General features: G+C 37.7%; 1 pseudogene; it reads left to right on the forward strand.

Annotated features, from left to right (window-relative positions):
* The first annotated feature begins 11,576 nt into the window (after positions 1-11,576).
* Positions 11,577-15,245, forward strand: LOC107669945 (uncharacterized; annotated as a pseudogene).
* Positions 15,246-16,181: the final 936 nt, after the last annotated feature.

Raw genomic sequence — 16,181 nt, forward strand, 5'->3', positions numbered from 1 at the left:
AAGGACTACACAGTATCAGGTATTGTTTTCTATAAGCAATTCTATTTAAGAAAAATAAGATATTGATTCACATCATGCCAAAATATTGTTGCCAACCATAGCATGTGCACTAGTTGTCGATTGATGTACGTCATTGTTTCCGTTAACCTTTTTATTTTTAGTTTCTGTTAGTTTAAATTCGATTTAAGGTTTTCTGTAAATTAAACATGTATGTAGACTTTCCAAGTGCGTTATATTTAGAGGTGACAGACGAGCGACAGCGTAAGTCGATTGTGAGAGGAGAATAATTGCATGTGCTTTGTTCAAACTGGTATGCGTATACTGTCACGAAGAGAAGCGATAGCACTGGATCCAATATAAAAAGCAAATAATCCTTTAAAAAGTATTTTTTGAAATGAAAGTCGAACTAAACATCCACTAAAGCAGGCCCTCACAAATGGGAACGTAATGGCATTGCAGATGATTGTTATTCATCGTTATTTATATAAACAGCACGACTATTATTCCATTGTGAAGAATCAATGTATAATGTATGCTAACCCTAGCAATGATTACTTTACTCTCGGCCATAACCATGGCATTTATTTGAATGAGACTTATTTAAATGCATCAATAAAGACAGTTATTTATGTATTTTACACTTTGATGATGTCTTCAGAGGATGCCCTGCAAATGAGATGGTACCTCATAGGCCTAAAAATTGCTCTGATGTTGATTGAAAAGCATAGTTGCACCTCTTTTAGGAGCGGTTTGGATTTAATCAACTGTTCTTTTTCTCTGCTTGTGGTAGGGAGTGTTTTTGTTCACTAACTAAATTGCATTTCTGATATAACGGCAACCATGTCACTTTTCGGTTTTAAACTGAACCTTTTTTAACTCTTTTACTAGGTCTTACTGTATCCTGGATAAAATATCGGAGTATCTGTGTTACAGTTAGGATCATCCAATAAACCAGAGTTGGAGTCAAGTCCCGACCCTATAAGACTTAAACCAAGACTTGACGCATTGAGGCCCAGATCTAGACCAATGCCTGTCCAAGTATGAAAGAAGATGCTGAATTGATTGCAGCATTCACATTGTACAGTGGCTACATAGCCGTTCAAAGCCATAGACATTTTGCTATTTTTCTGTAATCATGAAGGCACCTTGTTGAACTTGGCTGAGTTATCATCTTTAGTACATAAGTGGACTCTTTTCTTCACCCTAAACCGAGATTAAATCTGGACCTAGATGGAGCAATGCAGTGTTTGTGGTCTTGATGGGTCTTCAAGACTTCAACTCTGACACTACCTAACCAATAAAATAACATTGCAAATAATGGCTAAGGGGTTTTTGTAATGGATGTAGAAGGCTGCATTAATTTTCACTTTTTGGTTTTTCTTGATAAGATTCTATGTCCATTTCATTTTGCCAGTTTTAATTGAGAGCTGGTCTGTAATTTGTCCTCTGTTGACAAAATAAATCAGAAGCAGTCAGGTTGGTGAAGTTTTCATCTAAAATCCAAGATTCTTAGGCAGATGGCCAATAATAAATTAGATCAAATGTGACACAAAAGCATGAATCAGTTGTTAAAAAATTAGCCAAATGTTTTAGGTGGTAAGTGACGTTCGAACTGGACCCTTGCTGATGTTTTCTTGAAAAAATCTTGAATAATTGTCTTCATGTGGATCACTGAGGTATGCAAAGCCCAAAGTGCCCGCTAAAGTAATTCAGTTTCAGACAAGACTAATTAATGAGAGAAATTCCTGAGGGACTCCAGTGCTCCCGTGCACTCTTTTTGTCAATTTCCGAGGCTGCCAGCGGGAAGCGGTTTCAGGCTCAAACAGCTCACCCTTCTAATACCAATCAAATTGACATCTGACATTCTGGATTTCACAGCATATGTTGCAACACACATGTAAATTTATGTAAATCGCTACCATTTTATAATATTGTACAGTGCATATATTGTAAGTAGTTATATCCCTGACAAATTACAAAGGCATATTTTAAACTCAGATGCATTCCCATTTTTACAGCATTCAGCATACTGTATGTGCCTTAAAGTTTGTATTTCATTAAGGCACATACTCAAATTCATATTCAGATATAGAAGCAAACTAATTAAAATAGTTAGTTTTCAAAGCAAAAGCTCCCCCATGTATTCACATGGAAAACATTACATCAAATAAAACCAAAGCAACTAATCCTCATGAATGCCGCCGCCGCCCAAACAATGCACAAACATATATTTTAGTGTAAACACTGTCTGAAATGTGTCCATTGTTTCACTAGCACAACAAAAAAGCTTTATTTTCCACTTTTTATTGGTTGTCACTTTAACCTATGTATGTACATGATGGCTCCTGGGGTCAGGACAGAATAACATGTATTTTACATCAATAAACTGTACTTGCATTCTATATTTAATAACCTGGTGATAAATACTCAGACAGATGAGCCTGTATGTATGGACTAGATGAAATGTAATAACGTTATGATTGGCAACAGATCCACTGCTGCGGAGGGGCATTGACAAATCATGTGTATCAAAATACATTACCTAATTTATAAGATGAGCTAAATATACTAATTCCATTTAATCATAATAATTATTATTAAACTGCAAATTATTATTATTATTATAGGGGTGACAGGAGTTTAAGGAATAGTTGACACAAAAATTGAAAATTAGTTTTGATTATTAGAGTTTGTTTCATCATTGGAATAGATTTGGAGAAATTTAGCATTGCATCACTTGCTCACCAATGGATCCTCTGCAGTGAATGGGTGCCGTCAGAATGAGAGTCCAAACAGCTGATAAAAACATCATAATAATCCACAGACTCCAGTCCATCAATTAACATCTTGTGAAGTAAAAAGCTGCACGTTTGTAAGAAACAAATCCAACATTAAAATGCTTTAACTTTAAACCATCACTTCTGGCCAAAACAGAGGTCCATAATCCATAATAACGCTTCCTCCAGTGAAAAAGTCCATCTCCTGTTGACCTCTCACATCAAAAGCGACTGACATATTTGTTTAGAACTGTTTTAGACTGCTTTCTCCTATAAACGTTGCTTGATCTGTGCATATTTCTCTCCTGTTTCAACTTTTTCACTGGAGGAAGCAATAATAAGAATAGAGGACTTGTGTTTTAGCTGGAAGCTACGGTGGTTTGCAATTAAAAATGTCTTACTTTATTACAAACATGCAGCTTTTCACTTCACAAGACATACATTTGATGGACTGGAGTGAATTGTGGATTATTGTGATGTTTTTATCAGCTGTTTGGACTCTCATTCTGACGGCACCCATTCACTGCAGAGGATCCATGAGTGAGCAAGTGATGTAATGCTACATTTCTCCAATTCTGTTCTGAACAAACTCATCCATATATTGATAGCCTGAGGGCGAGTACATTTTCAGCAATTTTTCCCTTTTGGGTGAACTATTCCTTTTAATATGATAGTCACTGAGACATTCACAGTGTGAAAACTAGCCTCGGTCTCCCCTTTATATAATTTAATTGTCTATTGCAGTGTTGCATCTGTATTATCTATCAGCAGAAAAACAATTGTCTTGACCAGCTCTTTTTAATTTGTTTACTCTAAGCTACTATATTTTTGTCTTAATGCTACAGGAATATTGCACTATTAAATCTGTCTGTCCACCCACAGCAGTGTGATTCATGCTGCCGTATAAATATGATTATTCCCAATAATCACATGTTGCTTTGTATTAATTTCTACAATAACTTCTTTCTGCAATAGAATGCATTATCAAGGAATCTTTTAAGATCCCACTGCATCAAATAATCTGTGTGACCCTGTCTTACTAAAGAAGCGGATCTGTCATGATACGGATTCAAACTCTGGACTGTCAGAACAACATACTGTTTATTGTTTTTGCCTTTATTGAGAAAACTCGCAATGAGCATTTAAATTTGTTTGTTTGTCTTATTTGTTGTGTGTGCATGACATAGTGTGGCTGGCTGACCTCTTCACATGACTGGGGTGAATTAAAAATTTGAATAAAAAAAAAAGTCAACTTCTATCTTCTCTTACCGAGTGCTCTCTGATTGGCCGAGTTTCTGTATCATATGACAATTTGCATAAACACATCCATTGGCTTTAATGGTGATGGTAAGTGTATCTATATATGCACACTTCTTTTATGTACTGAAAATAGTGTTAATTCAGTATCATTGAGAAAGTATTATATTTTTTAATATTTTGAATTAGATTTTATTTTTGTATTTTCCATTTAATTTTAAAGGTTTAATTTTGTTGTGTTTTGTATTTTTTAATGTCTATATTAATGTCTACTGTATATACTTGGTGTTCTTGGTGTTCAAGTAACAAAAATGTATTTTCATGGTTTTAGTTTTTAGTTACTATAATAACTGCTTCACACTTGCACTGACCAACACAATCAGCATTCACATCTGTGTGCATGACTTTTTGACAGTTACTGTTTGCAAATAACCATGTTGCCAAAGTCTTTTTCTGTTTTCAGTTTCTTGTGTTCCCATATGTGCTGTCAATAAGCGTGCGGAGCGTGCATTCTCTCTGGGCCCAAAATCAGTGTGGTTTCTCAGTGCATGATGGGAGGTGAGAGGTGCTGCTATAATCGGTGGTAAATCATAGCGCTATCACACCACACAATTCCTCCCACCTTATCTCTCACATCAGGATCTCTCCAGCAGCTGTCGAAAGCCATGTATGAGTCCTTTGTGTGCCATACAACAAAATCAGTAGAACTCCTCAAGATGCCATTTAAACTTTAACTACGCGAATAAATCAAATGCTGCAATGTTTATTGCTGTATACAGTCGGTCTGCTGTGGTTATGTACCATTTAGAAATGGAAGGTCTCAGAGTAAACAGAAGATCTCCTAATGTGACCAACTGATCAAAACAGCATATCTACAGATCACACAACTTTGCATAAAATCAAGAAATTGCATAAAAGATAATTTTCCACTTTTGAAGAAGTTGTTTTTTAATTGTTAATGTATTACGTTTCATGACACAAGTCTTATATATATATATATATATATGAGGGCTGGACCAGAATATTCGATTATTCGAATATTCGTTCGGTGGGTTGGCATTCGCTTTTCAATTTTGAGATTCGAATATATATATTTTTTTTTTTCTCGAACACCTGGCATCCCCCGCCAAACGATTCTCATTCGCTCTTGAATATGAATCACCCATGAGTGAACGTCATGAACGTCATGATTCAGTTCATCTGGAAGAGAAGACAAAAATGCCGAAGACCTCACCTGTGTGGCAGGGGATCACTTTAAATTGAGTGAGGACAAGACAAAGGCAGTGTGCCAAATATGCGATTTGAAACTGGCCTACCACAACAGCACATCAAGTTTGAAAAATTGCCTGAGTTATGTAAATAGTACGCCTATTTTACACATGATAAAAACGTGCACTTAATTTGCTTGGAAAATACCTGCGAATACGGCAGTCATAAAAAGAAAAAGTACAGTAGCCCAGCCTAATAATAATTGGTCTATATTAAAAGTATTGCTCTTAACAGACCTGTTTGTTTTGTATCACTAGTGCAGTGTCCGTTCTCGGAGCATAAGCCCTGCCCGCGTGAGGAGCGCCGCTTCCGGCTCGCGCTGTTCTGTAGTTTATTAAAAGTTTATTAATTCTGAACGTGTCGCGTGTCCATATTGCGACACTGCACTCCTCTGGGTCCTCAGCAACACACCCGCCACGCGTGAAGTCGATTGGATGAACGGTTCTCGACATAATAAAAATGCAAACAGACAGACAGACGCACAGAGATTCCTGCCTTTAAAGGGGTCATATACGGTGGCCGAGAAGTGCAAAGCAAATCACAATTCTGAAAACAAAATAACAAATTACAAACGCAAATGCAAGTCTAAAAAACAAAATAACAATTCAGAAAGCACAGCAACAATTCAGAAAACTTTATAACAAGTCAGAAAACACAACGACAATTTCGAAAACAAAATAACAATTCAGAAAGCACAACGACAAATTCGAAAACAAATTAACAAGTCAGAAAACACAACGACAAATCAGACAAACCGGAAGAGGTAGGTATAGTTTGAGACAGCGCCATTGGTTTGGGATTACTCACCGCTGACTGGACGAGACATCTGTCAATCAAAAAATACGGAGTGTCTATTTACATTTAGTTAAAAGTGGCTGCAAACCTTCAGCTGTAGTGTCGCAGATGGATAAGCGCTGGTCGTTGGCATTGTGACGCGATCGACCCGGGTTCGATCCCACCTTTTGCCGAACTTTTTCTTTCTCCCTTTTCAAATCTCTTATCACATCGTAAAGGCATTTATTTTCAATAAAAATTAAGGAAATAATCAAAAAGTTGAAAATAAAGTATCGGTTAGGGTAGGTGTAGGGAGGGCTTAATTGTACCAATAAGGTGGCATCCATTTAATAATTAAAATTATAATTTACACTCAATACGTTATTATTGCATACTGTTTTATAATGTACTACAATACATATAGAGAGAGGATGAAACAAAATACATTTTCAAAATTTTAAAATACATTTCATTGAGCTCACTGTTTACAAAATATTCAAAATATATTTTGGACTATATATATTTATTTTTATTTTATTTTTGGCGGTATGTGAATAAACCATCCAAACCTAGACTAATGTGATTAGCTGGTCATGTTAGGATGGTCTTTTCTGTTGTTGTTAAACTGGGAGACCAGCTATACCAGACCATCTTAACTAGGCTGAAACACAAACCATCTTAAAAAGACTAAAATTAGCAAAACCTAGGCTATTTTAAAACATTCAAACTTGAAATTGTTAACCCATGGTCATTTAACCCTGAGTTAAGAAAAAACCTCGGATTATGTTATTCATACAGTTCATATTTTACCCTTACTAATTAATTCACACTGTATTGGCACCAAAATTTTAGTTATATTGTCACAAAAACTCTAACGAAGCCCTCATAAGCCCTGCTTTAATGAGCGCGAGCATTTAAAGCTTCAGACGACAAAACTGCAGCGCTTAAAATAAACAGCGTTATCGTGCGTTCGTGTGGATGTTAATATAATTATCATTCTTGGCGTGAACAGGCCTTAAATATATACAGCAGCAGCAGGGAGAGAGAGAGAGGCTGAAAGTGCCTGTGAATTTTACCGCAAGCCTATTTGTGGAAACCACACTAACATCTTGATTGTAAGAATATGAATCTGTCATTTTCTTCCAATAAAGTGTTTGCCTGTGTTTTAGTGAGTGAGAACAGCGTTTGTTCCAGACAGGCCGATGTGGCAGTAAGTAGGCCTACAAGCTCCAAGTTTTTATTACCACATGTATATTTCATCATGCATATTTCAGCGCAGTAAAACTTTAATAAAATAGCTACATCTCGGTGACCATACGTCCTCTTTTTTCCCGGACATGTCCAAGTTTTTTGCATTCTTTGCCTACTGACATGCTCTTTACAGCCATTATAGTGTATCCTATGTATGTATGTATGTATTATTTATTTTGCATCGCTTTGATCGCCCTTACGAAATTTAACCATGGTTTTACCACAAATAAAAGCAAAAACCATGGTTACTATAGTTAAACCATGGTATCCACAAATTAACCATGGTTTTGCTGCACTAACCATAGTTTAACCATGGTATTTGAAGTAAAACTGTGGTTATATAAATGGTAATCAATACGCCAAAAAAAAAACATGGTTACTACACTTTTACTATAATAAAACCATGGTTAATTTTTGTAAGGGCTATCTCTGTAGATCCTACCTTCTTGCATGCCACAATTGGTCAATTAATGCCTGCACGCTATTGGTCGAACTACTTTTTATTCATTACCATCAGTAAGTATGAAAACAATAGGAAAACAAAGCCAAAACCCGGACACTTATAAACCCCAGCCAGGACATGTCCTGGAAAAAGAGGATGTGTTGGTCACCGATGATGAGACACATTCTCACTTGCAAGTGCACATCAACTGAAATGCCCCATTTTTTTTTTTTTTACTTTGTGGAATAATTGCTAAATAGCATTAGGTATAGGCTATTATTAATAACAATTTTTTTTTCTGAATTGCTGGTGTTGCCATTTTATGGAAGCATCTTGAATCAATAAAATAAACTTTAAGTGAAATAAAATCAAATATGCAACAAACCTATTTCAGTTAGTTACCAAGACAACATTTCTTATTTTAATTTAGTTTAACTTGATGTACCTGCTAACATAACTAAAACTTCTGAGTTTATATCTATATAAAATATTTTTTTTCTCAGAATTACTAGAAAGAAAATAGTTCAAATTGTGAGATATAAAACGTTTATAAAATGTACGAATTGTGATATAAAAAGTCGCAGTTACTTGATTTTTTATTTTTTTTAAATCCTGTGACAGAAACAAACTTCCATAGGCTAGGTGATATTAGCAGAAAAGTAAAATCAAGTTAGTATTTTTTTTTCTTTAGAATAACATGCATGAGGAATCATTTACAATAAGACCAAAGTGAACCTATGAAAGGTCAAATTCAATTTTATGTTGACTTACCTTCATAACCCAGAGCTAGATTCTGTGGCACAGTGTTTTTATACAGAGCTGATTTCTTATGCTAATCACAGCGCTGTCATTGGTAAGGCAGTACATTAGCTAATGCTCTAGCAAATAGATATTCTTTTCACTCTTTTCCCAGTTCCCCGTAAGGTTGCAGTTCAGCAGCCTCTATGAAATCAGCGTCCCCAGTGTTTCATGGATCTACAGCTGGATGCCGGCCTTTATCGAGTAGGTGGAAGCGAATGTTCCGCGGCTCCTCGCTAATTAAGCTGTCAGGCTGCTGTTTGAGGCCGGGGGAGAGCGACAGCATAAGAGCAGTGGTGGAGGGAGGCTGGATCTCTGGCACTGGATCCAGCATGTAATTTAAACGCAGCTCAAAAGAGCTTCAGCACCCGGCCAAGCCACCTGAGGAGCGGAGCTAACCTCTCTCTTTATATATCACTGATATGAACGGCCTGTCTAATATGCAGGTGCTGAGAGAGAGAGAGCAATATTAGGCAACCTTATGCAACTGAAAAGCTGAGATTTAAAAAAGAAAAAAAAGTAGAAAGTGTGTGTGTACACACATACATAAGTTTCATACATTTCATAAGCTATTTAAATTTTAATAAAGAGTAATGAAAATTTTAGCTAATGCACTAGGGCATTCTGGGACAAAATGAATCCAACTTCATCAAAAATTACTTGGGAGTACAGGCTGTTCTTTCATCTCACAGAATATCCTTTTGCACCAGATTGCCATTATGTCAAATAAATTATATTTGCATAAGAAAGCATGCAAATGTACTGCTGTGAATCTCAAATGATTGAATCTCCAAAAAAAACAAAAACTATATTGATGTTGTGGTGCTTTAGGATTGAAACAGGTGAAAGCACTGTGGAACAGTGGGTGTCTAAATTCCCCAATATAAAGGGTGGTCAGTGACCCCTCCATGGGAGACTGCGAGTAAATGTGAGCATTTTTTTCCCATCATGGGTCTGTCTGGAGAACCGCAGAGCCAACCATCACAAACCTAGTGAGATTCTCGTCTTTGCTGTAATAACCTCTTTTTCTCATTGCACTACAGGTGTTTGACATTTCAGCAGAAACAACTTCTGACTGAGACGTACAATAAACTCCACCAGCCACCTGACAAGAAAATCTTATTTTTCTCAGTTAGGATGGCTGGAAACATCTTGAGAAAGCTGTGAGAACAACTCGGAGACACAAAATTGTATGTGTTGCACCTGGTGATAAAAGAAATTTGGACAAATTGTCACATTTTTAGGTATGAATGACAGCTTAGAATGATATTAACCATTCATACTTTTTATCTAGTCTCTTCTCAGATCAAGCTCATTTTTCACCTGGTGGATCACAAAACAAGTGAAAATCTCCATATACTTGGGCCAGTAAGGAACAACTGGGCAAAACCCTAGCAACCACATAACAACCATCTGGCAATCACTCAGATCACCCTAGCGACCACTTAGCAACACCCAAGTAGCCACCCAGAACACATTGGCAACCACTTAGCAAAACCCTGGCAGCCACCCAGAATACCACTTAGCAACACAAACACAGTAACCTAGAACATCCTAGCATTTATTGAAGAACCCCTTGGCAACCACCCAGAACACCCTAGCAACCAGTTATGAGCAATATGGCATCCACCTAGAACACCCTAGCAACCACAGAGCAACACTCTGGCAATCACCCAGATCACCTTAGTGACCACTTGCAGACACCCAGAACACCTTAGCAACATGCTGGCAGCCCTCTACAACACTTTAGCAACACCCTGGCAGACCTGTTCCCCCCACCCCCCCACAACACTTTAGCAACATTCTGGCAATCACCCAGATCACCTTAGTGGCCACTTGCAGGCACCCAGAACACCCTAGAAAACACGTAGCAACACCCTGGCAGCTATTCAGAACACCTTAGCAACACCCTGGTAACCACCCAAAACACACAAGTGACCACCCAGATCACCCTAGCAACTACATAGCAACATCATTGTAAGCACCCAGAACACTTTAGCACCACCATGGCAACCACACAGAACACCTTAGCAACACCCTGGCAACTACTGAACAGCACTCTAACAACACTTAGCAACACCCTGGCAGCTACCCAGATCACCTTAGCAACACCCTGGCAACCACTCAGAACACATTAGCAACACCCTTACAGCCACATGGCAACAACCTAACAACCACTGAGCAACCCTCATTTTAAAGATTTTTTAAATTAGCTAAATATAGACCTTATGCATCAGAGAAACAAGTGCGCAGCCATCTTTAGAATTTTAGTCTTTGAACTTCTGTTTTTGCGGTAGCATCACTGTTGAAGAGTAATTAGCTGGTGAAGTGGATTTATTTATTATAGAGTTAACGAAAGTTATCATGTGCATTGTAATGTTTGAAGCGGATGTCATAGCAAATGTCAGTATACCGGGAAGATTTTAAAACGAGCGGTTCGTTCTTCAATTCATACAAACTTACCTTGACGCTGTAGAAATACAAACAGAAGACAGAAGAGGAGTGCAGCACTAAAAAGGGGAGGAGCTACATAAGGTCTATAAGTATTCAAAGTTGATGTGGTGTTCACCTGTGCTGGCTTTGAAGTGGATGTGTTATTGCTAGCTCCTGACAGCCCAAAAATATGAACCAGAGCAAAAATGAAAATGGAGACAGGAAGTGCACAAAAGCAGAATTATCAGCTGCTTCCATCTGAACACTTACATCTGTGAGCGAGCGGATCAGGACAGATGGATATGGCTGCTTTGAAGGCCTGGGGTTTCAGGCAGATTGTTACAATTCTTCAGCAGATTTGAGAGCCTGTGCGGCGCTGATGCTTGTTAAGCCTGTCGCCCTTTTGAAACCAATTTCGGCGTCTCTGCACTCATACCGTGTGAATATATGGTCAGCTCTGTTTTTTCCAGTGCTTGGCTCGGGTCTGGATTACGACAGCACTTTCCCTGCTCTGGGTCACCAGGATCAGCCTCACTCAACACCACAGCCATACATATAATCCCATCAGCCCCAGCATGGAAGAAGAGGATTTCAGGGTGACTATGAGGACTTGGACAAAAGATTAGGCCACTGGATATCTCATTCCACTCCACAAATGCAGAGTAAGATCATTAAATCGGGGATCATCTGCTTGCTTTACATTTCCACATTTGAGTTTATCTGTTGTTTTTAGCCAGAGAATTCATAAATGTCAGAATAAGGCTGAATAATTTGCCAAAATGTGCTGTACACTGTCAGAAAAAAATATGCAACGTCACTGGGACAGTACCCTCAAAGGGACACCTTTATACCTTCTTTACTCCTAAAGGGTTAATAATAGTACCAAATTGTACTTTTAGGGGGGACAACAGCTCATCACTGGGGCAGTACACTCAAAGGGACACCTTTGTACCTTCCTTACCACTAAAGTGTCCCTTTGAGGTTACTGCCCCAGTGATGAGCTGTTGTACCCCAAAATGTTTTTTTTTTTTCCTGAGAATGTCCAAGCAAAACACACTGCAGTGAATTCTGTATTCCACAATGTGATACGCTCAACTTGACCTTCCAATTCCAAAGCAATTATGGTCTGTTTTGACACAATATTTGATTTTTGAAATTAATGCATAAATTGATTTAAAATAAAATAACTGTTGTGTCCATTTTTTTTAATTACATTTTTTTTTTGGTAGGCAGTATACAGTGTATAGTGTGCATTATTCAGATTGTAGTAAGCTGCAATCTGTAGTGCCATCTAGTGGCTGCTCACAAAATAATACTTTTCTACTAAACGTTTGAAAACAAAACGTATTTGTCAATTAAGAGGAAAGGCGGCCATGTGTTCAAGAGAGCACATGTGGGTTTGTCAGTGAGTGAGTGAGTGTGTGTGTGTGTGTGTGTGTGTGTGTGTGTGTGTGTGTTGCGTGTGTGTGAGAGCTGGCTTTAACATCAGCAGAGATCACACACCTGCACACTGACCCCAATCCTCATAAGGATCTTGCTGTCAATCTCTGAGACAGCTATCAGTCTAACGCAATCTCTCTCTCTCTCTCTCTCTCTCTCTCTGCAGAGTCACGGTCTCATGCAGGACAGAGGAAAAACAAACACACTCAGGAAATTATGGCATCAGCTGTGAGTATTTACGCCTTCTATTCTATTCTATTCTATTCTATTCTATTCTCTGTTAGAGAAAATTATTATTCTTATTACCAAATGACAAAAATGTGTTATTTTAATGTCACAAAATATCTGTGGACAAGCCACAAATACAAAACAGAACAAATAATAAATAAAATCTTATGAATAAAGTCTTGTAATGTTATTTTAAGTCTAACGCAATCTCTCTCTCTCTCTCTCTCTCTCTCTCTCTCTCTCTGCAGAGTCACGGTCTCATGCAGGACAGAGGAAAAACAAACACACTCAGGAAATTATGGCATCAGCTGTGAGTATTTACGCCTTCTATTCTATTCTATTCTATTCTATTCTATTCTATTCTATTCTCTGTTAGAGAAAATTATTATTCTTATTACCAAATGACAAAAATGTGTTATTTTAATGTCACAAAATATCTGTGGACAAGCCACAAATACAAAACAGAACAAATAATAAATAAAATCTTATGAATAAAGTCTTGTAATGTTATTTTAGTATGAATAATAAGCATGGCAAATTATTATAGATTAATACATTTTTGTTGAAGTATTATTTAGGTGATGATGCATTTTCCTATTTTGTGTATATGCATACTCCACTTTTGCAATTAAACTGGCATCTTTTGAAATCAGTAATAAAACAGTCTGTGGCACCAAAGTGTAACAAAGATATTGCAATGTAGAAGAATGTAACGTTTTTATAGATTATAAAAAAATTGTCATAATAAAAACAAAATTTCAATTTTCATGTTTAACATGAGGGTAAAAGTTTACTTTGATCAAATATTACAATGATTTATGTAAGAAGTAGAAATTATGTAGTGGTCAAATGTGTATATATATATATTATAGCTTCTTTAAAGCCTGAGGTTTTAAAATGAGTTTGCTGGACATTTGTTGGCTGTTTTTCCTTCATTATGTGTTTCAACTCATCCATTAAGAAATCTATAAATAAAACAATTAATACAATTTTCATTTTTTATGAAGACATTCATATTTATGCACATTGTTTCTACAAAACCCAAGTGTTTAAGCATAAACCATTAGATCATCATAAGGAACAAAAAGTGTCTCCAAATTTTCCACTGGTAGTGCGTATAATTGATACACGTTCCATTACATCTAATTGTCAATATACAATACATGTAATTGTCACAATTCTGCATGTGTGTGTTACAGATGCAGGAAAGTTTGACCTGCCAGGGGAAAAATGCAATGATCCATGTAAGTGGCTGTGACATTCAGCTGGTGTCTAAAAAGGGCCGTCTCTCACGCACACCTGCCCTCCATCTGTTATCGACACATGCTGAGGATTCTGTTTGCTTGACGCTCTCATCTTCCTCGTTCTCTTCTTCCTCCTCCACACAGGATCAGGGTCGATTTCCTGCTCAGCCCTCCGAGCGAGAATCTGAGAATCTTCCCCCAAGACGCCCTCTGAAACTCACTCCGCTAAAGCTCCCCCTAGAGGTGCAGCGGCAGAAGCTCAAAAGCACTCAGGAGGCCAAAGCAGCAGGCTGTAAGTCAGATGAGACGTATCTGAGAAAAGCAAAAGTCTGTTGGCAGGATGGCCTGGACAAGTCGCCAGGACGCTCCCCGCTGAGTACCAATCACAGAGCCACACAAACCACAGCTACCTGTCAATCAATTCAAGCTTGCTTCTGATAGGCCAGCGGGGAAGGAGGTGGAGCAAACGCAAGGTATTTCGACAGTCCACTCAACGGCTGCATCCGAAAACTCTAAAATGCTGCCTTCGGAGGCAGCATTCCAAGGCAGGAAGGCATCAAGGCACGTCCGAATCCAAATTCTGCTTTACTTCCTGTCTAGCAACCTTCTTCTGATCGAATTTTGAAGGCAGCATAGATGTATCCTTCGCTGCCTTTGATATCCCACAATCCTGTGCGTTCCATTCCGTGATGGTTGAGCTAAAAAATAAAGATGGTGCCTGAAAGTTGCGTTTGGTGGTAAGTTTGTGTGTAAATGTATATTTCTGACAAACTTTTTGCACTTTTGATGTTATTTCTATAGCGAGAAATCAGTATTATAGTAATTAAATATTCGTTTAGTTATCACAAAAACTCGTTCTATTTTATTGTAGATCATTAAACAGTTATGCTTCCTCAGAAGCCTGTCCGAAATCAGTTTCATGAGGTGCCTTCATGCAAAAACGCTTCCTGCAAAGTCATTGCCTCATACGACAGTTTTCGGATGCAGCCAACATGTGCTCCCGAAAATGTCTGCCAATCAGAGCACGGCAACAGCCAATTAGCCGCTCCCGCTAAGAACCAGGATGCAGTCAAGAGGCGTCTAAGAACCCAGCTGCTAGAGGAGGATCAAAGCAAATCCAGCTCATCAGCAGGTGGATTATCTGCTGATGAGAGCAAACTGGCCTCAGCTGGCCCTGGCAAGGGTCAGCGCGCTGCTGAGAAGGCCCTTCAAGACGCCAGCCGTGTGCTGGAAAAGGCATCGTGGAGGAACCCACGGGAACCCGGGACTGAGGCAGTGGGTAAAGTCGGGAGAAGGATGGCTGTTAATGACATTCCGGAAGCCGTACTCTGACACTTTGACCCCAAGAGGAAGTGCAGCACGTGGTGTTGGGGTTAGAGACTTGAACATGGCAATAGAGTCATGTTTACGGAGGATTTTCCTTCTTGGGTTCAGATGGGAAAACAGCTGAGATGAAGCCTGCAGTAATGTAGAAAACAGCACAACATTACTGATCTAAATATGGGTATATTAGGAATTATATTTTGATTATCTCAAAGTAAACTGAGATCAGGACCTTTACATGAAAATTATTACAATACTAACTAAGTAAAGTCTTCTTTTAAACTAGTGTAAAGAAATCTTAAGTGTTTATTTTATTACAGTTTATCTATTGGTGTAGATTTCAATCTCTTTAAAACTGTTTTCTCAGATTTTCTTTTGCACTGAGCCATAATCTTCAGATTTAGGTTATGGAAATGCATGCATATTAGTGCATGTTTAATTAAATAATGCCTGATTTGCACATAACAATTCAGAAAAGTTGTAATCGAAAATGTAATTTCTTAAAGTACTGTGATTAATTAACTGGTAAAGATTGATTATATCTATTAGTTACCCTATTCACTTGTGGTGTATTGCCTTAAAATACTAATTTAGGTTTAAATGATTTTATCAAGGAGAAAGTAAATCGGTCAATTGTGCAGTTTTTAATCATAAAACAAAATTATTTCCTAGCAGAATGCTGCAGTTGACAAATCTGTCAATCAGAGCCGTATTATAAAATCCATTAATGTTCTTGCTACAATGATTATTTAATTTTTTTTAATTGTTGCTAAAAATAGAACGTCCATATTGACAGTCTAAGCAAATAAATTGTCAATACTGTTTATGGCAGCCAATAAAAATGTAAATGATCACTGTGTTTCTTTTCCTTTTTACATAAATCAATGTTTATCTATCTATCTATCTATCTATCTATCTATCTATCTATCTATCTATCTATCTATC

The sequence above is a fragment of the Sinocyclocheilus anshuiensis genome, unplaced genomic scaffold (genome assembly GCF_001515605.1).
Source record: "Sinocyclocheilus anshuiensis isolate Anshui unplaced genomic scaffold, SAMN03320099.WGS_v1.1 scaffold160, whole genome shotgun sequence".
NCBI lineage: Eukaryota > Metazoa > Chordata > Actinopteri > Cypriniformes > Cyprinidae > Sinocyclocheilus > Sinocyclocheilus anshuiensis.